The sequence below is a fragment of the Astyanax mexicanus genome, chromosome 1 (assembly GCF_023375975.1).
Source record: "Astyanax mexicanus isolate ESR-SI-001 chromosome 1, AstMex3_surface, whole genome shotgun sequence".
Classification (NCBI taxonomy): domain Eukaryota; kingdom Metazoa; phylum Chordata; class Actinopteri; order Characiformes; family Acestrorhamphidae; genus Astyanax; species Astyanax mexicanus.
In genome coordinates, this window is record NC_064408.1 from 129,237,465 (window position 1) to 129,258,263 (window position 20,799).

The window sequence follows — 20,799 nt, forward strand, 5'->3', positions numbered from 1 at the left end:
ACCTGTCTACGACTCTCTATCAAACGAACACGTAGGGGAGTTGTACCCCAGACGAGAGGTGGGGGTTAACCCACCTTTCATTTTCTTTTCTACAACAGTACTTAAAAATTAAACTAGCTGATTTGAAAGGTGTATTTTAAACTTTTACAGGTTTGCTCCAATCATTTTAATAATTCAAATGCTTTAATAAAAGGACTTATATAACCACTTCTGACGTGATTTCTATAACAATGTTAAAGATAAATGTTAAGAAATTGTTGTGACATTTATGTTAAATCATAAAAATGTCATATGCCTCTTATCACAATGATAAACAATATGAATGAGCTGCTCATTTGTATCAATATTCAGAACATAGTCTAGATTCTTATGGGTTAATCGTGATGGAAATTAATACTTTAGCTTGCTTAAGTTAACTTACTACTTTTAGTAACTTACCGATAAAAGTAGCTTAGTTAGTGCTAATTCCCTTCCTTTACGTTGTTTCAAATTTTGTTAAACCAGCTACTAGGTAGCCCTAAAGGTAGCCAGAACTAATGAACTAAGACACACTATCGCCAGCTCGCTTCATCCTTCATGACGTAAACATTATGATGACACAAAAATTACCCTCAGGCATTATCATATATCTATCATATGTAATATTTTTATTTACAAACATCTCTTTTCTCCATCTGCTCCCGCGATATACCAAAACAGTATCTGAATGACATGTAACATTCTAAGCCGCTAGGTGGCGCATGTCTAAAACTACGGCTCGTCTAGAACTGCAGATCTAAAACTGCAGGTCTAAAACTGCAGGTCTAGAACTGCAGATCTAAAACTGCAGGTCTAGAACTGCAGATCTAAAACTGCAGGTCTAGAACTGCAGATCTAAAACTGCAGGTCTAGAACTGCAGATCTAAAACTGCAGGTCTAGAACTGCAGATCTAAAACTGCAGGTCTAGAACTGCAGATCTAAAACTGCAGGTCTAGAACTGCAGATCTAAAACTGCAGGTCTAGAACTGCAGATCTAAAACTGCAGGCCTAGAACTGCAGATCTAAAATTGCAGGCCTAGTACTGCAGATCTAAAACTGCAGGCCTAGTACTGCAGATCTAAAACTGCAGGTCTAGAACTGCAGATCTAAAACTGCAGGCCTAGAACTGCAGATCTAAAACTGCAGGTCTAGAACTGCAGATCTAAAACTGCAGGCCTAGTACTGCAGATCTAAAACTGCAGGTCTAGAACTGCAGATCTAAAACTGCAGGCCTAGAACTGCAGATCTAAAACTGCAGGCCTAGAACTGCTGATCTAAAACTGCAGGCCTAGAACTGCAGATCTAAAACTGCAGGCCTAGTACTGCAGATCTAAAACTGCAGGTCTAAAACTGCAGATCTAAAACTGCAGGCCTAGAACTGCAGATCTAAAACTGCAGGCCTAGAACTGCAGATCTAAAACTGCAGGTCTAAAACTGCAGGTCTAGAACTGCAGATCTAAAACTGCAAGCCTAGAACTGCAGATCTAAAACTGCAGGTCTAGAACTGCAGATCTAAAACTGCAGGCCTAGAACTGCAGATTTAAAACTGCAGGTCTAGAACTGCAGATTTAAAACTGCAGGTCTAGAACTGCAGATCTAAAACTGCAGGTCTAGAACTGCAGATCTAAAACTGCAGGCCTAGAACTGCAGATCTAAAACTGCAGGCCTAGAACTGCAGATCTAAAACTGCAGGCCTAGTACTGCAGATCTAAAACTGCAGGTCTAGAACTGCAGATCTAAAACTGCAGGCCTAGAACTGCAGATCTAAAACTGCAGGTCTAGAACTGCAGATCTAAAACTGCAGGTCTAGAACTGCAGATCTAAAACTGCAGGCCTAGAACTGCAGATTTAAAACTGCAGGTCTAGAACTGCAGATCTAAAACTGCAGGCCTAGAACTGCAGATCTAAAACTGCAGGCCTAGAACTGCAGATCTAAAACTGCAGGTCTAAAACTGCAGGTCTAAAACTGCAGGTCTAGAACTGCAGATCTAAAACTGCAGGCCTAGAACTGCAGATCTAAAACTGCAGGTCTAGAACTGCAGATCTAAAACTGCAGGCCTAATACTGCAGATCTAAACCTGCAGGCCTAGTACTGCAGATCTAAAACTGCAGGTCTAGAACTGCAGATCTAAAACTGCAGGCCTAGAACTGCAGATCTAAAACTGCAGGCCTAGAACTGCAGATCTAAAACTGCAGGTCTAAAACTGCAGGTCTAAAACTGCAGGTCTAGAACTGCAGATCTAAAACTGCAGGTCTAGAACTGCAGATCTAAAACTGCAGGCCTAGAACTGCAGATCTAAAACTGCAGGCCTAGAACTGCAGATCTAAAACTGCAGGCCTAGTACTGCAGATCTAAAACTGCAGGCCTAGAACTGCAGATCTAAAACTGCAGGCCTAGAACTGCAGATCTAAAACTGCAGGCCTAGAACTGCAGATCTAAAACTGCAGGCCTAGAACTGCAGATCTAAAACTGCAGGCCTAGAACTGCAGATCTAAAACTGCAGGCCTAGAACTGCAGATCTAAAACTGCAGGCCTAGAACTGCAGATCTAAAACTGCAGGCCTAGAACTGCAGATCTAAAACTGCAGGCCTAGAACTGCAGATCTAAAACTGCAGGCCTAGAACTGCAGATCTAAAACTGCAGGCCTAGAACTGCAGATCTAAAACTGCAGGCCTAGAACTGCAGATCTAAAACTGCAGGCCTAGAACTGCGGTTGGCGCTGCAATAAAGGAAAAAAAAAAACACGAAAGTGCCATTCCAGAAAAACGAGTATTTTAATCTTCGATTTAAAAATATCTAAGGTCAGGGCTTTTCAAACTTTTTCATTCAGTTACTTCTGTTTAAGAGCTGCATATAGGCAGGACTAACTACAGTAGCACATAAATGTGTTTAAACTGTTAATGTAGTATTTTGTAAAATACTTGTTCACATTCAGCTTCACCGCTGTTCAGAAGTTTAAATCAGTTTCCGCCTTCTTTTGACAGATCTGTTAAGGTGATTGGCTGCAGTAAAAATGATGGACAGCTTGTTCTGTCTGAGGATTGGCTTAGTAAAAAGTGATTGACAACAAAAGTGTAGTATCTGATTGGCTGCAGTCGAAAATGATTGACACATGCTCTGCCCTTTAGCCACGCCCACTGTGGGCTCCGGTCTGCAGCATTACATAAATGGGAATTTGCGGTATTTCTCGTGTTTTTTATTTATAATTAATTTGTTTTTTTTGGGGGGGTGCATTAAACAACCTGGACGCACTGTCATTGCACAAAAGTGTAAATGGAAACGAATAATTACAATTATTATTATAAATAAATACAAAAGCAGTTTGTAATGAGCTTTATTTGCCATGATACAATGATTTATGCAATCCAAATCTAATAACGTACATCTACTGGAATTGCACTGGGTATATGCCCTAAAATAGTGCTTCTTTGTATTTTTACACTTAAATATACATTAGGGCAGCATGGTTCGACAAGATAGGACAATTCGACAGAACACCGGCATGCACCGCGGGGAGGTTGCGGTGGAGCAGCCGGCTCATACTGTCATACTGACAGTTTATAAGTCGAGCTCGGGCAGGGTCGAGGCTGGAGACGTCACACCATGCATTGTTTAATATCGCGATATCATCGCCGAAAAAAAAAACAACGCGATGTCACATTTTTCCAATATAGTGCAGCCCTATTTTCTAATCACATATTTACCGGAACACTTGACCAAAATGCGTTGCTAAAAATTTTATTTAATTTACTTTATACAAGCACACTGTAAAAATTTTGCCTCATTTTTGCCAGATGCCTGCCATTGCTGTTAAAAATCATCGTAACACTGACATTTGCTGATTGCAGGCTCACAATTTCCTGTTTGCCAAGGAAGAGATTTTCATTTTGCACCACAAACTAGAACTGAGTTTGCGTTTTTGTTTTTTCTTTGCTTCTTCCAGAACTGAACACTGACCTGTTCCTGGTCTCCTGCTCCTAGTGTGACTTTTCAAACTGTTGGAAATTTAGCCATGGACATACACTCAACCACAACATTTCACAAAGAGGTTAAACTAGAAGAAGGAACAAACATGCCTACCCCTCCCAAACAAATGCAGAAAAGTACAGGCAAGAAAAAAACTCACCACTGCTCAGACTGTGGGAAGAGGTTTAGTTATCAGTGTACTCTCCAACGACACCAGCGCATTCACACTGGAAAGAAACCGTATCACTGCTCAGACTTTGTTTGTTTTAATCAACAAAATGCTCTCCAACAACACCAGCGCATTCACACTGGAGAGAAACCGTATTACTGCTCAGACTGTGGAAAGAGTTTTTGTCACCAGAGTCATCTCCAAACACCAGCGCATTCACACTGGAGAGAAACTGTATCACTGCTCAGACTGTGGAAAGAGTTTTAGCCATCAGAGTACTCTCCAACAACACCAGCGCATTCACACTGGAGAGAAACCGTATCACTGCTCAGACTGTGGGAAGAGTTTTAGTCAACAGAGTACTCTTCAACGACACCAGCTCATTCACACTGGAGAGAAACCGTATCACTGCTCAGACTGTGGAAAGAGTTTTAACTGTAAGAGTAATTTCCAACAACACCAGCGCATTCACACTGGAGAGAAACCGTATCACTGCTCAGAGTGTGGAAAGAGTTTTAGCCATCAGAGTACTCTCCAAAAACACCAGCACATTCACACTGGAGAGAAAACGTATCACTGCTCAGACTGTGGGATGAGTTTTAATCGACAAAATGCTCTCCAACAACACCAGCGCATTCACACTGGAGAGAAACCGTATCACTGCTCAGACTGTGGGAAGAGTTTTAGCCGTCAGAGTACTCTCCAAAAACACCAGCACTGGAGAGAAACCGTATTATTGCTCTGAATGTGAGAAGTGGTTTCGGTATTCAAGTAGTTTGAAGAGACACAAATGCTTGAAGATTAGTTATAGAACTGGTCTTTAAAACATCAATTCAAATTTTCAGGAGTAACAGAAAACTAAGAAGAGGTAGCAAACTGGATGTTAGAAAATCTAGTGAAGGTTTGTGTTTCCATAATGTGCTTGGGTAGCCAAATGTACTGTATTAGTGCTATACTATACTACTGTAATGAACACCTTTTCCACATGTAGTTTTGCCAAGTTTGAAAGTTGTACACTCTGCACCAGTCTGTCTCTCGTTCTTAATTTGATGCCAAAGAAGTTCGGACAGGGGCAACAGAAGACTGGGAAAGTTGAGGAATACTAAAAACACCTGTTTCATTTCACAGGTGAGCAGGTTAACTGGAAACAGGTGTGGGTCATGATTGGGTATAAAGGGAGCATCCCTAAACAGCTCAGTTTTTCACAAGCAAGGATGGTGTGAGGTTCACCACTTTGTAAACTTCTGCGTGAGCAACTAGTCCAAAAGTTTAAAAATAATGTAAATAAACATGCAACTGCAAGGAATTTAGGGATCTACAGTCATCATCTACAGTCTATAATATCATCAAAAGATTTAGTGAATCTGGAGAAATTTTTGCGCCAAAGAAATAACACTGAATGTCTGTGACCTTCGACCTCTCAGGCGGCACTGTATTAAAAACCTACATAATTCTGTAACAGATATTACCACATGGGCTCAGGAACACTTTAGAAATCCATCGTCAGTGAACACAGTTCGTCGCTCCATCTGCAAGTTCAAGTTAAACTCTGCCGTGCAAAGCCAGATATCAACACCACCCAGAAACTCTACCGTCTTCTCCAGACTGAGATCATCAGAGATGGACTGATGCAAAGTGGAAAAGTGTCCTGTGGTCTGACGAGTCCACGTTTCACATTGTTTTTGGAGATTATGGATGTTGTTTTCTCTGGGCCAGAGAGGAAAAGCACTGTCCGAGTGTTCTTAGAGCAAAGGTCTTGACGTATCTGGTTGATACATCAAAAAGGAGAATTGAAGAGTAACTGTTTATTTTACCTTGGGTGTATTGACAAATATCTTTCAATTATGATTACTTACCTTAGTATCTATAATTACATAATCATTGTGTGAAACCTTGTATTTTATATGTATAACCAATACTCACATTGTATTTGATCATTTTTATTACTCACAGTGTATTTTACACGCATTTATATAGAAGATTAACCAATAATCACTGTATATTTACATATATAGTAAAACATTGTTTGATCAGGCATGTGACTAACACATCTATTATGACAAATTAACCCACATGATACATAAGGCATTTACTAACACATAGGATCTATTATATGGCGGACTAACCACGCGTTACTAACACATTAACATATAACATATGAAATCTATTGTGTGACTATTGCGTAGCTCATGCTTGAGGCATTTCGTTCACTGCATGACCCTAACTAACGGCCATCAATCATCGGCTGGTACACTCTGTATGATTTCGACTGGTACGCTCGGTACGGGGCTAAATTGCTACAGAAGAGGCTCTTAGATCAAAGCGGCCTTTTGGTGAGTGAGTGCCTCCCTAAAAACCGCTGCTTCAAAGCGGGGGGTGACTCACACACACAGATAGTGCCACGATGTTCCATTCTGGAAGAACACAGTCAAGGCCAAACACTAGTGGTCCGGTCAGACACGTGAAACTTGAGTACTAACACGTGAAATTACGCATATTAACATGAGCTAATCGTTAGCAACGCCTCATCAGCAGGTTTCACGTCATTTTGGGGTATAAAACATGGAGTCAGATCAGAGGGGGGTCAGAACTTATACTGGGACGGCTGTTTACCTATTTTCCTGTGTGTATGGTTCTCCTGAGCTCAGTAATAAATACTTGGTTTGCTTTCAACTTCACTCCACCTGTCTACGACTCTCTCTATCAAACGAACACGCAGGGGAGTTGTACCCCGGACGAGAGGTGGGTGTTAACCCACCTTTCATTTCCTTTTTACAACAGTCTAAAGCAGCATCTCTGATGGTATGGGAAACCTGCACAACTGTGAAGCACCATTAAAGCAGTAATGCTATATAAAACATTTAAATGTGATCCCAATTCATTAGTAAATTACGGTTACTTTTGGAAGATGGTTTACTTTATGGTGATATCTCTGGAAAATAGTTACGTTTTTTACTTAGTGAAAATCCCCTTAAGGCTTTTTTATATGTATTTTACCAAAAATCCATATAGGTATAAGTAGTCTTACAGAACAATTTTTTAGTTTTGTTTATCACCATAAAAATAAATTTGTATGTAGATCATAATCTTACATAAAAGACATTACCCAATTTTTATTGTGCTTAAAAGATGTACATCAGCACGGTTAGAACACCTCTCAACCAATCAGATTGTGAGGTCAGAACTAACTGTTGTATAAATGTCTATAAACCCAAATACAAATAATAAGCATAACCTAATAAGCTAGCTAACACAAAGTGACGTGATGGATTTACCCAAACATTACAGTATTTTATTATAAGCAAAATAGCTTTTCTCAGTCGATAAACAGAAACACTAAGATATGTACAGCACATTTCCACGACTTTTCCAAAATATTCTCGGTATTTTTATTTTTCTAAAACTTATCCAGGCCTGGAATTGATATTTTCAAATTCTATGACTTTTCCAGGTTTTCGAACCCTGTGTTTATGATGAATAAACATGTTGATGGACCTGTGAGTGTATTAACAGCCAGGAGGCCATAGAGCAGGCATGTCAAACATACGGCCCGCGGGCCGGACCAAGCCCGTTGGATGATTTAATCCGGCCCGGCATAAATTTCTGAGTATGTCAAAAAAAAGAAGCGAGTTTCTAGCTCATTTCTATTAAAAGTTGTGATTTTTTTTTTAAATGAATACAAATTAAATGCTCTCTCCGGTCGCTAGAGGGCAGTAAATGTCCCGCATGCAGCAAAGACACGGCAATCTTGCTTCACCATTCACCACTGCTAAACAAGTAATCATTAAAAATAAGATTCATCTGGTTTCATATTAAAGACAGTTAATATTGTGCAGTATGTTCTCAGCTTCAGTAGGCCCAGCCTAGTAGTTTGATCTGATGTAGTCTAATCTTATTGCCCATGCACTGCTATAACTTTTATTTTGTATTTCTTTTTTTTATTTATTTCAAAGCAGTATGACAATTAAGGTGAAAATATTTTTTTCATAGCTCCCACTTGAGTTTGTTGATGTGGTGAGTTGGTTCAGGTGTAAAACTGCATTCACTCAACTGTTAAAATAAACCAGTTGTTAACACATTCACCGCCAAACATGAAAATCTTTTTTTTCCATTGTTTTATGAATAAATGTGTTGTGCTTAGAAAAGATCCCTTTTCCTCCATGATTATAATATGTAGGGTAGGCTAAAAATGTAGGCTGAATAATAAAGTACTGAAAAACAAAGCTAAATATTTGGAGTTGACATTCTTTTACTGATCCGGCCCACCTGAGAACAGAAAGTCTGGATCCGGCCCCAGAGCCAAACTGAGTTTGACATGCCTGCCATAGAGCATGTTTTTATTCAGTGTTCTAAATACAACCTAGAACAACAAAGACTAGTTGCTCCACTAGAGGAAAAACAGACCCAGTTCAGTCTAAAGCGCATTATTCAGTTAAATACAGGTGATATCTGCTTCAAATACTTTAGTAGGTTCCTGAAAAATACAGGACTAATTAACAGGATTTAGGTTTGACCATAAGGAGAAATTTATAGTAAATTCAATAATAATTTTAGGAAAATGTTATATACACAAATCTAAATTTGCTAAACAGATACCCTTATTCAAAACTTTTTTTATTCAGACTTAAATAATTATATACACATACTGACAAATTTTCGATTAATTAAAAATAATCAGTGTCATAAATCTATCAATGTTTTGAAGCTTTTCAAATTTATTTGAATCACACTTTTTTTCTGTTTGTTTAGGTTTGTTTTTTGTTTGTGTTTTGATGTGATTGTGATGATAGTTGTACATGCTGTGTATTTGACTTATTGCGTTTATTGCATGCTGTTGAACTGTTTTGTATACAAAATTAATAAAAATAAATAATCAAAAAAGCAGATGGACCGTGGTGTCTTCTTTATCCTAAAAAAGGATTTATGTTTTTTTCTTCTTGTATTTAGTTTTATTTAGTACCACTCCAGTCCAGATGATGGCGGTAATGTAACTGTAAAAATAACAGGAAGAAGAAGAGGAAGAGTAATACAGTCTAGGAGAGCGAGCTTTGTGTTTGGTAATCTGCTTTTCTCTTAACTGGATTCAGTGTTTTATTTCTTGGTAAATAGTGAGGTAATTATAAGTTAGAGTTATAGTGTAAAGTGGATCTTAAATAGTTTAGTCCCAACACTTCCCTGGTTGAGTGGAGTTACAACGTTTACAGACGAGAAACAGATTTACTCCAGTTTTCACATTATATCTTCTTTTCTCCTGCTTTACTCCAGTCTTCTCCGGATTACTGCAGGAGGAGACAGTTTTTAGAAGGTAAGTGAAGAGTTTAATTATTGTTGTAAATAAGGTCGAGCTGACGTGCTGAGAGCGTTCACGTAACTTAAGAAAAACATTCTGGGGCCGTTAAAATAGACAGATAAACGTTATAAGAACGTTTATAAACAGTGTTCTGAGAACGTTTCCTGTAACCTCACAAAACGACCTGTAAACGTTTAGAAAACTGGACAGATGAACGTTATAAGAACGTTTATAAACAGTGTTCTGAGGACGTTCACTGTAACTATACTAAACGACCTGTGAACGTTAAAAAACTGCAGAAATTCGAGTAGAGCATTCCAGAAAACTTTCCTTAAACTAAAATAAAACTGATTTCATTAGAATCTGACATTTCTAATAATAATTTTATCGGCTGGGCAGAATGAATGAATTATGGGCACAGCATTATTCCCCCGCGTTTTCCGTTCCACCTTAAATGCAGCAGCTGTTACACTGAGAGCAGAACTGCAGCTGGTTCTGCAGATGGATCATCTCTTCTAAACTGAAGAAAAGTGATGATTGAATGTTTGATTATGAGGCTGAAATGAGGGGATGTCAGTAAAATGCGGGATCAGCGTTAGAGACCAACACAATATAGCTGACTAGCTGGTATAAAACAGTGATTTAATGATACAACACAGGTAGAATGTGAAGCGTAAATAATTAATAATTAGCTAGTTAGCTAACTGACCCATTGTTTACTCCGAGCAGGACAGCCCCCGGCAAAAGTATAGTAAATTCACCAAATGAAATTATGAAAAAACACAAAACCGTTAATAAGAAGCGCTTATTAAGTAGCAATTAGCACTGGGTAGCACAAGTACTTATTCATTTACCTCAAAGACTGCAAGGGAATAATGTAAAAAAAAAAAGTGATCAAATATATACTGTTGTGTGTACAAGTCATTGGCTAAATATGCGCCACAACGCGCTCAACTTGTATTCGGAAACGATACGGATAGTCATTGGATAAACGCTGGGCTTTGTCCCGCCCATCGCTCAGCGTCTCTGGAGGTCTATTGGGTGATCTGTCTGAGGCTGAATCCCTTTTTGATTGACAGCGTGTAAACATCCGCGCTGGGAGCATTTAAATTTCACTCTGTTCTGAGTTGAACCGGAGACTTTTCTAATCCTCTTAGCGGCATTTTCTTTATTACAAATGACTAGCGACAAATCCAGCTTCTATTTCTGCTGTTTTTTTTTAGTAGCTGCTTGTGTTTGGAGACTTCTGTCACTCTTTCTGACTTCTATCACTCTCTTCTATCGCAGTTTCTGTCCAGCGGGTGCTACTGAGCCCCTCCCCCCCCCCCCCCCCCCCACCGTCACAAAGCACTTACAGACGGACACACTTCACACTAACCTCGCGCCAGTTGCGCCAGTCCCTAGCTAGGTAGCAAGCTGCACATAATGTCAGACAGTTTTAATGTTGTGGACCGAATTTTGGCGAAGCCATTTGATAGACTTGCTTACGAAGAAAAACTTAAGAGTTAAACAGCAGGGCAGATCAACTCCTCAGATTAATTTAGAGCAAAAGGTGGGGTCTGTCCTGGTATGACAAAGTGAGCTGTCTGACTGGAAGTGCTGTAACAATTAAAATGTACTGTTGGCCTCTTGATGAAACTATCTCAGGGAGGGTAGAATTTACATGTAAATAAACCGACACATTTTAAGATGTAGGCCGAAATTGAGCTTCCCGTCCTTTTTTTTAACTCTTTATTTATGCAACATTTTGAAATGCTAGCTTCCCCTCTTTGAAAGATCAGCATTCGCCACTGCTCAAATGTGCTGTTACCATAAATGCAGCTGTTTTTGACTTGGGCAAATTGTATAGACTGAATGTTTTATGCTTTTTAAAGTGAAAGCTGATGCAAAAATACAAATTGAAAAAATGTATTAAACATACATACAACATACATTTACATTTGCTATTCTAGTTTTACTATAGAGGTGCTTCTCTTATTATAAATGTACTTTAGCATGGGTAATTTTATTTACAAATATACATCAGAAATATTTTTCTAATAATATATTAGAATAAATATAAACGTTTCCCCACAATAGCTTTTATAATTATGCGTTTATATGCAGTCATATATATCATCTAGGAATTATATTCTAAATATATTGCAATCAAAGTTAACCTAGGCTAACTCAGAAATGCTTTTCTTAGCATACATTTATCTCAGCTGGACAATGGTAATGTTAAATTTACCATGGCAGTGCTTTTCTAACCACAATTTACCGGAAACCTTGTCCAAAATGTGTTGCTTAAAATCGTATTTGATTTACTTTATACAAGGACAGTGTAAAAATGTAGCCTCACATTTGCCAGCTGCCTGCCATTGCTGTAAAAAAAAATTGCATGTAGATTTCCATTCCTGATTGCAGGCTCCCAATTTCCTGTTTGCCAGGGAAGAGATTTGCATTTTGCACCACAAACTGGAAATGAGTTTGGGTTTTGTTTTTTCTTTGCTTTTTCCAGAACTGAATATCATCCTGTTCCAGGTCTCCTGCTCCTAGTGTCGACTTCCCAAACTGTTTCAAATTTAGCTATGGAAAAACACTCAACCAGAACATTTCACACAGAGGTTAAACTAGAAGAAGGAACAAACACGGCATCCACAAAAATCTCCAATGCTCTGCAAACATCCTCGCCTACCCCTCCCAAACAAATGCAGAAAAGTACGGGCAAGAAACTCTGCTCAGACTGTGGAAAGAGTTTTAGTCAACAGAGTCATCTCCAACAACACCAGCGCATTCACACTGGAGAGAAACCGTATCACTGCTCAGACTGTGGGAAGAGTTTTAGTCATCAGAGTCATCTCCAACAACACCAGCGCATTCACACTGGAGAGAAACCGTATCACTGCTCAGACTGTGGGAAGAGTTTTAGTCATCAGAATCTTCTCCAACGACACCAGCGCATTCACACTGGCGAGAAACCGTATCACTGCTCAGACTGTGGGAAGAGTTTTAGCCGTCAGAGTCATCTCCAACAACACCAGCGCATTCACACTGGAGAGAAACCGTATCACTGCTCAGACTGTGGGAAGAGTTTTAGCCGTCAGAGTACTCTCCAAAAACACCAGCACATTCACACTGGAGAGAAACCGTATCACTGCTCAGACTGTGGCAAGTGTTTTAGTCATCAGAGTTATCTCCATCAACACCAGCGCATTCACACTGGAGAGAAACCGTATCACTGCTCCGACTGTGGGAAGAGTTTTAGTCATCAGAGTACTCTCCAACGACACCAGCGCATTCACACTGGAGAGAAACCATATTACTGCTCAGACTGTGGAAGGAGTTTTAACTGTCAGAGTAATTTCCAAAAACACCAGCACATTCACACTGGAGAGAAACCGTACCACTGCTCAGACTGTGGGAAGAGTTTTAATCTACTGAGTCATCTCCAACAACACCAGCGCATTCACACTGGAGAGAAACCGTATCACTGCTCAGACTGTGGGAAGAGTTTTACTCAACAGAGTAACCTCCAACAACATCAGTGCATTCACAATGAGAAACTGTATTATTGCTCTGAATGTGAGAAGTGCTTCCGGTATTCAAGTAGTTTGAAGAGACACAAATGCTTTAAGATTAGTTATAGAACTGGTCCTTAAAACATCAATTTAACTTTTCAGGAGTAACAGTTAACTCCAAAAAGAGGTAGCAAACTGGATGTAGAGTAGAAAATCCAGCAAAGGTTTGTGTTTCTATCTAGCAGTTTCTTACTGCTATACTATACTACTGTAATCAACACCTTGTCCACATGTAGTTTCGCCAATTTTGAAAGTTGTACACTCTGCACCAGTCTGTCATTACAGTTCCATTTGTAAAAGGATTATATGGATTAGGAAAGTTCACATTCTAGAATGAGTGAAAGAACCATTGTTGCATGTAGTATATTCATAATGATGAATATTTATTGATTGCTTGAACTAGAATATTTTAGAAGGATTTAAATGTGAAGATATTAAATATGGAACTGAATGATCAGGGACAGGCAGTAATGATAAAATATAATGCTACATAACTAAATGCTGTTACTCCTACTGTGGGGAAACTTGGACTAGCATCACTTTATGACTTTTGTTTACTTAGGTTTTAGTGTAACATTAGTTAACATAACTAGTAAACAGTGTTGGGAGTAACGGCATTAAAACTAACGGCGTTACTAACGCCGTTACTTTTTTCAGTAACGAGTAATCTAACTAATTACTATGACTGTAACTATAACGCCGTTACCATTTCCGACACCCCGTTACTGCACGTTACTTTAGGCGCTCATTGAACTTTTTTTTTGTTTTAACTTCGCTTTGCCCTGGTTAACCCCTCCTCTTTCCGGTGAACTTGAGCTTCTGGCCGCTGTGCCTGTGGGTTGGCGTGGTGAAGTGAGGCACAATTGTGATGATTTGCGTGCTCTAATTAATTCAGTGATTGCCGTGGACAGCCCAAGTTCCGAATTAAGGACGTTAAACTCTTTTTAGCTGCTCCGGTTTTTGTGGTGCTGCTGCTTTCTGTTTTAGAGCTTAGATTTTCTGCCCGAACCCGACCTGACCCGAGGACCGACCCGAAATCGGGCTCCTATTTTTATTTTATATAAAGCTCTGGTGTGATAATCACAATGTTCCTAAGTAACCAATTATTATTGTTCACTAAAGCGAACGAAATAGCGAAAACTGAAAGTGAAAAAACATTTGTGTTAACTGAATCTAATAAAAACGGTAATTAAAAGGAAAAAAAACATAACTATCTCGAACTATATTTTGTGTTTATAAAACTAACTAAAACAAACTGAAATTACTGATAGAATACCCTCATTTTTGTGTTTAATTTATTTATAAGCGCTGTTGTACAGCGGAGTTGTACAGCGGGCGGTGTTGTGCCGAGGTCCGTGGCGTAAGTTCTTGTGTAAAGCGCTCGCGCTATAGCCGCAAAATACGACAGAAAACACTGAGAAACTGCAGAATTATGAATGGGACTATAATATGAGCACCAGGCAGATGAAAGGGAAACAGCAGATACAGTGTGTGAGAACATTTACCTGTGAGTAACTCATACCAGAAATCTCTCTCTCTGTCTCTCTCTCTCGCTTTCTCTCTCTCTCACGTTTATTAGATTGATCTCTCTGATGAGATGTGTGAAAACTAATAAAAACTAGCAAGCCCACCCTAAAAACGTACTGAACAGAAAAAAAAAAAACAAAATTAAATTAAACTATAATAAAAATGAAAAATTGACTTGTTGACTTGTAGCATTGTGTGTAGCTGTTCTTAAAAATCATTTAAATTAAATAATAGTTCAATGCTTTTATGTTACAGTGTAAATTAACATAATTCTGATTATATTTCGCTCATTTAATCAGACCGAAAACAAAACGGATCGGGTCGGGCTCTGGCAGAACGTGCACGTTTTGGGCCCGATCTAAGCTCTATTCTCTTTTGGTAAGGCTGTTATTTTAATACCATTTTAACGGTCATTAGATTGTTGTTTTTGTCCATTATTTTTTTTGTTTGTATATACATATTTCCGTTGAGGGTGGCTTGGTTTGTTTAATTTCATCCCCAGACGCGTTTTTCCGTTTTTTTCAGTATTACAAGTTTTAGTAATTTTCTTTGGTTGTGTGGAGAATTTCGTTTTATTTTTTTGAAATTCGTTAGATTATATTTTTGTCAACATTTTGGGTTTATTTTCGTTTGTTATTTTTCTAATAGTAAATGCATAATTGATTTCCTTTTTTTTTGACGGGCGAATATTAAAAAGTAACGCGATAGTTACTTTTACTGGTAACTAATTACTTTTATAGTGGAGTAACTCCGTTAGTAACTCGGTTACTTTTTTGGAGAAGTAACGAATAACTAAACTAATTACTTTTTCAAAGTAACATGCCCAACACTGCTAGTAAAGCAGCCTTGTGTGCGGTGACCAGAGGTGATGGCTGCTAACTTATGAAATTTGAATTTGAAAGTATAACTCGAAATCACTGATGTGTACTGGTATAATTCTTGCTATGTGTGCAGAGCGTGTAAATTTACTGGGAATTTTCCATATCTGTAGTGAAGGCTTAAATGTTTTATGGTATTTAAATTTTAGATTTGTCCCTGACAATAAATCCACACTAAGCCATTATTGTCCTTCAATGGTGGAGGTTAGATATTTAATGTTCATACGGATAAACTAAAGTGGTTTTTGCAGATATTCACTCATTTGTAATTTGATTCCAAAGAAGTTAGGACAGGGGCAACAGAAGACTGGGAAAGTTGAGGAATACTAAAAACACCTGTTTCATTTCACAGGTGAGCAGGTTAACTGGAAACAGGTGTGGGTCATGATTGGGTATAAAGGGAGCATCCCTAAACAGCTCAGTTTTTCACAAGCAAGGATAGTGCGAGGTTCACCACTTTGTAAACTTCTGCGTGAACAACTTGTCCAAAAGTTTAAAAATAATGTATTTCAACATACAACTGCAAGGAATTAAGGGATTTTATCATCTACAGTCTACAATATCATCAAAAGATTCAGTGAATCTGGAGAAATCTTTGCGCCAAAGAAATAACACTGAATGTCTGTGATCTTCGACCTCTCAGGCGGCACTGTATTAAAAATCTACATAATTCTGTAACAGATATTAACACATGGGCTCAGGAACACTTTAGAAATCCATCGTCAGTGAACACAGTTCGTCGCTCCATCTGCAAGTTCAAGTTAAACTCTGCCATGCAAAGCCAGATATCAACACCACCCAGAAACTCTACCGTCTTCTCCAGACTGAGATCATCAGAGATGGACTGATGCAAAGTGGAAAAGTGTCCTGTGGTCTGACGAGTCCAAGATTCACATTGTTTTTGGAGATTATGGATGTTGTGTTCTCTGGGCCAGAGAGGAAAAGCACTGTCCGAGTGTTCTTAGAGCAAAGGTCTAAAGCAGCATCTCTGATGGTATGGGAAAGCTGCACAACTGTGAAGCACCATTAAAGCATTAATGCTATATAAAACATTTAAATGTGATCCCAATTCATTAGTAAATTACAGTTACTTTTGGAAGATGGTTTACTTTATGGTGATATCTCTGGAAAATAGTTACGTTTTTTACTTAGTGAAATTCCCTTTAAGGCTTTTTTATATGTATTTTACCAAAAATCCATATAGGTATAAGTAGTCTTACAGAAGATTTTTTTAGTTTCGTTTATCACCATAAAAATAATTTTATATGTAATTAAAATCTTACATAAAAGACAGTACCCTTGTTTTATTGTGCTTTAAAGATGTTGACACAACGTGGAGATGATATTTTATGTTTCTTTGAATAAAGAATCACCAATATTGATCATGAACCAGGCCTTGGTGTGTTAAAATATTATCTTAACAAATAAGCAATATAAAGGCCTTGAACAACTTTTCTGATCAGTCTAGCCTCATTTGTTTTAAAAAGAAATTACTTCATTTTTAATTATATTCCTTATCTTCAAGTTTCAGGTAAAGCAATGGGAAAAAAATGGACATTGGGAACATAAATGTACAAAACATTTTGCCTGCCTTTTTGTAGGTTATTTCTAAGAACAAATACAAATAATAAGCATAACCTAATAAGCTAGCTAACTCGAAGTGACGTGATGGGTTTACCCAAACATTACTTTATTTTATTATTATAACCAAAATAGCTTTACTCGGTCGATAAACGGAAACAGTAAGATTTTTACAGCAAATTTCCACGACTTTTCCAAAACGTTCTGGGTATTTTTATTTTTCTAAAACGTATCCAGGGCTGGAAATTGCTATTTTCAAATTCTATGACTTTTCCACGTTTTCGAACCCAATAATGAATAAACATGTTGATGGACCTGTGAGTGTATTAACAGCCAGGAGGCCATAGAGCATGTTTTTATTCAGTGTTCTAAATACAACCTAGAACAACAAAGACTAGTTGCTCCACTAGAGGAGAAAAAACAGACCCAGTTCAGTCTAAAGCGCATTATTCAGTTAAATACAGGTGATATCTGCTTCAAATACTTTAGTAGGTTCCTATTGTTTTTATACAGAAATCTAAATTTGCTAAATAGATGCCCTTATTCCAAACTTTAGTTTATTCAGACTTAAATAATTATATACTCATACTGACCAATTTTCGAAAAACTAAAAAAATTAAAAATGTCATAAATCCATCGATGTTTTTGAAGCTTTTCAAATTTATTTTTTTCTGTTTGTTTAGGTTTGTTTTTTGTTTGTGTTTTGATGTGATTGTGATGATAGTTGTACATGCTGTGTATTTGACTTATTGCGTTTATTGCATGCTGTTGAACTGTTTTGTATACAAAATTAATAAAAATAAATAATCAAAAAAGCAGATGGACCGTGGTGTCTTCTTTATCCTAAAAAAGGATTTATGTTTTTTTCTTCTTGTATTTAGTTTTATTTAATACCACTCCAGTCCAGATGGTGGCGGTAATGTAACTGTAAAAACAACAGGAAGAAGCAGAGGAAGAGTAATACAGTCTAGGAGAGCAGAGTTTGTGTTTGGTTTTCAGGAATAATCAGCTTTTCTCTTAACTGGATTCAGTGTTTTATTTCTTGGTAAATAGTGAGGTAATTATAAGCTAGAGTTATAGAGTTATAGTGTAAAGTGGATCTTAAATAGTTTAGTCCCAACACTTCCCTGGTTGAGTAGAGTTACAACGTTTACAGACGAGAAACAGATTTACTCCAGTTTTACATTATATCTTCTTTTCTCCTGCTTTACTCCAGTCTTCTCCGGATTACTGCAGGAGGAGACAGTTTTTAGAAGGTAAGTGAAGAGTTAAATTATTGTTGTAAATAAGGTCGAGCTGACGTGCTGAGAGCGTTCACCTAACTTAAGAAAAACATTCTGGAATTCTAAGAACGTTCATAAACAGTGTTCTGAGAAAGTTTCCTGTAACCTTACGAAACGTCCTGTAAACGTTAAAAAAAACTGCAGAAATTCGAGTATTGCATTCCAGGAAACTTTCTTACAACAAAAGTAAAACATTTATCTGAAATTTCTAATAATAATTTTATTAGCTGGGCAGAATGAATTAATTATGGCACAGCATTGACCTCAGTGAAGCTGGCCCCTCATATTATTAGAAATGAAATAAAAATATGTCCATTGGTTAGTGCTACGTTTGTGCTGGTTTGTGCAGCAAAAATTAACGTTTGTGCTGTTATCGTTTTTGAGATATTAAACATTTAATTTTCTGACCTGTTATGTAACCCAGCCCCTCATTTGTGGCCAAATCGCACCAAAGTGGTCTCATTGGTTAGTGCTACGTTTGTGCTGGTTTGTGCAGCAAAAATTAGTGTTTGTGCTGGTATCATTATTGAGATATTAAACATTATATTTACTGTTATTGACATATTAAGCATTTAATTTCTGACCTGTTATGTAACACAGCCCCTTATTTGTGGCCAAATCGCACCAAAGTGGTCTCATTGGTTAGTGCTACGTTTGTGCAGGTTTGTGCAGCAAAATTTAGTGTTTGTGCTGTTTTCGTTTTTAATTTATTAGGAAAAAAATATTGAATAGGTGTGAAGCTGGCCCCTCATATAATCAGAAATGAAATAAAAATATTTCCATTGGTTAGTGCTACGTTTGTGCTGGTTTGTGCAGCAAAAATTAACGTTTGTGCTGGTATCATTATTGAGATATTAAACATTATATTTACTGTTATCATTACTGAGATATTAAACTATTTAATTGATTACCTTTTATGGTAAGGCCAGATTTCATCAAAGTGGTGTTGTTTTTCTAGTGCTGTGTTTGTACTGGTTTGTGCTATTAGAATAAATATTTAATGGGTGGCATTATCCAGCCCCCCAATACAGCCCAAACCACAGTGGTCTCATTCAGCAGTGCTGTAAAAATAAATGTTTCAGGTATTTTGATTATTCAGCTACAGGAAAAACAATATTTATTTACACATCTAATAAAGCACAGATGAATGTCTTCAGGTGACATGACTGTTCATGGTAAAAACTTATTTACCATGGTAAAAATTGCTCCTGCACTTATGAAAGCATATATTTAACAGACTGCCATGTTAATGCCTTTTAACCGGGCTGAGTGCCTTTTTGTGAGCACTAACCACACTGATAAATGAGGGGGGCTGGGTGATGTGTGTAAATAAATATTGGGTAATGCCACCAATTAAATATTTTTTTATCTAATAACTCTCATAACTAAACTTGCACAAACATTTATTCTAATAGCACAAACCAGCACAAACACAGCACTAGAAAAACAACACCACTTTGATGAAATCTGGCTTTAGATGAGGGGCTGTGTTACATAAAAGGTAATAAATTAAATAGTTTAATATCTCAGTAATGATAACAGTAAATATAATGTTTAATATCTCAATAACTATAACAGCACAAACGTAGCACTAACCAATGAGACCACTTTGGTGCAATTTAGCCACAAATAAGGGGCTGTGTTACATAACAGGTAATACATTTAACGTTTAATATCTCAATAACAGTAAATATAATGTTTAATATCTCAATAACTATAACAGCACAAACGCTATTTTTTGCTGCAAAAACCTGCACAAACGTAGCACTAACCAATGAGACCACTTTGGTGGAATTTGGCCACAGATGAGGGGCTGTGTTACATAACAGGTAAGACCTATTATGTTAAATATTTCAATAACGATAACAGTAAATATAATGTTTAATATCTCAATAATGCTAACAGCACAAACACTAAATTTTGCTGCACAAACCAGCACAAACGTAGCACTAACCAATGGAAATATTTTTATTTCATTTCTGATTATATGAGGGGCCAGCTTCACACCTATTCAATATTTTTTTCCTAATAAATCAATAACAATAACAGCACAAACACTAATTTTTGCTGCACAAACCAGCACAAACGTAGCACTAACCAATGAGACCACTTTGGTGCGATTTGGCCACAGATGAGGGGCTGGGTTACATAACAGGTCAGAAATTAAATGTTTAATATCTCAATAAGGTTAACAGTAAATATAATGTTTAATATCTCAAAAACGATAACAGCACAAACGTTAATTTTTGCTGCACAAACCAGCACAAACGTAGCACTAACCAATGGAAATATTTTTATTTCATTTCTAATAATATGAGGGGCCAGCTTCACTGAGGTACAGCATTGTTCCCCCGCGTATGTGATTACATTTGTGTTTATTTCATTCTTTAAGCATACAATTAATCCTCAGTTTGCATTTTAAACATGCTTCAGTGAACATTTCCATGTAATCCCGAAATTTAAAATTGAACAAAAATGGCAAAGCCTACTGACTACTCTGAGAGCATCACAGGACAGTGTGTGAG

At 37.5% G+C, this 20,799-nt stretch overlaps 2 protein-coding genes and 2 pseudogenes across 13 annotated transcripts in view; all 4 read left to right on the plus strand.

Annotated features, from left to right (window-relative positions):
* The window catches only part of LOC125780519 (zinc finger protein OZF-like), a 108,810-nt gene that overhangs the window by 25,802 nt on the left and 62,209 nt on the right, over positions 1-20,799 (plus strand). For 9 of the 12 annotated variants that reach the window (XR_007427505.1, XR_007427507.1, XR_007427506.1 and 6 more), the window contains exon 3: positions 6,691-7,167. The gene's annotated coding sequence lies outside the window, so the exon portion shown is untranslated. Of the gene's footprint in view, positions 1-6,690; positions 7,168-16,614; positions 18,049-20,799 lie in introns of all 12 variants that reach the window. The other 3 variants (XR_007427519.1, XR_007427509.1, XR_007427514.1) reach the window with 1 other exon arrangement.
* The window catches only part of LOC125785681 (zinc finger protein 850-like), a 92,606-nt pseudogene that overhangs the window by 4,801 nt on the left and 67,006 nt on the right, over positions 1-20,799 (plus strand).
* LOC125784903 (gastrula zinc finger protein XlCGF26.1-like) overlaps positions 1-20,799 on the plus strand; it is a 31,644-nt pseudogene that overhangs the window by 4,801 nt on the left and 6,044 nt on the right.
* LOC125785608 (zinc finger protein 239-like) overlaps positions 18,022-20,799 on the plus strand; it is a 69,784-nt gene continuing 67,006 nt past the window's right edge. The window contains exon 1 of the mRNA XM_049469508.1: positions 18,022-18,048. The gene's annotated coding sequence lies outside the window, so the exon portion shown is untranslated. The remainder of the gene's footprint in view (positions 18,049-20,799) is intronic.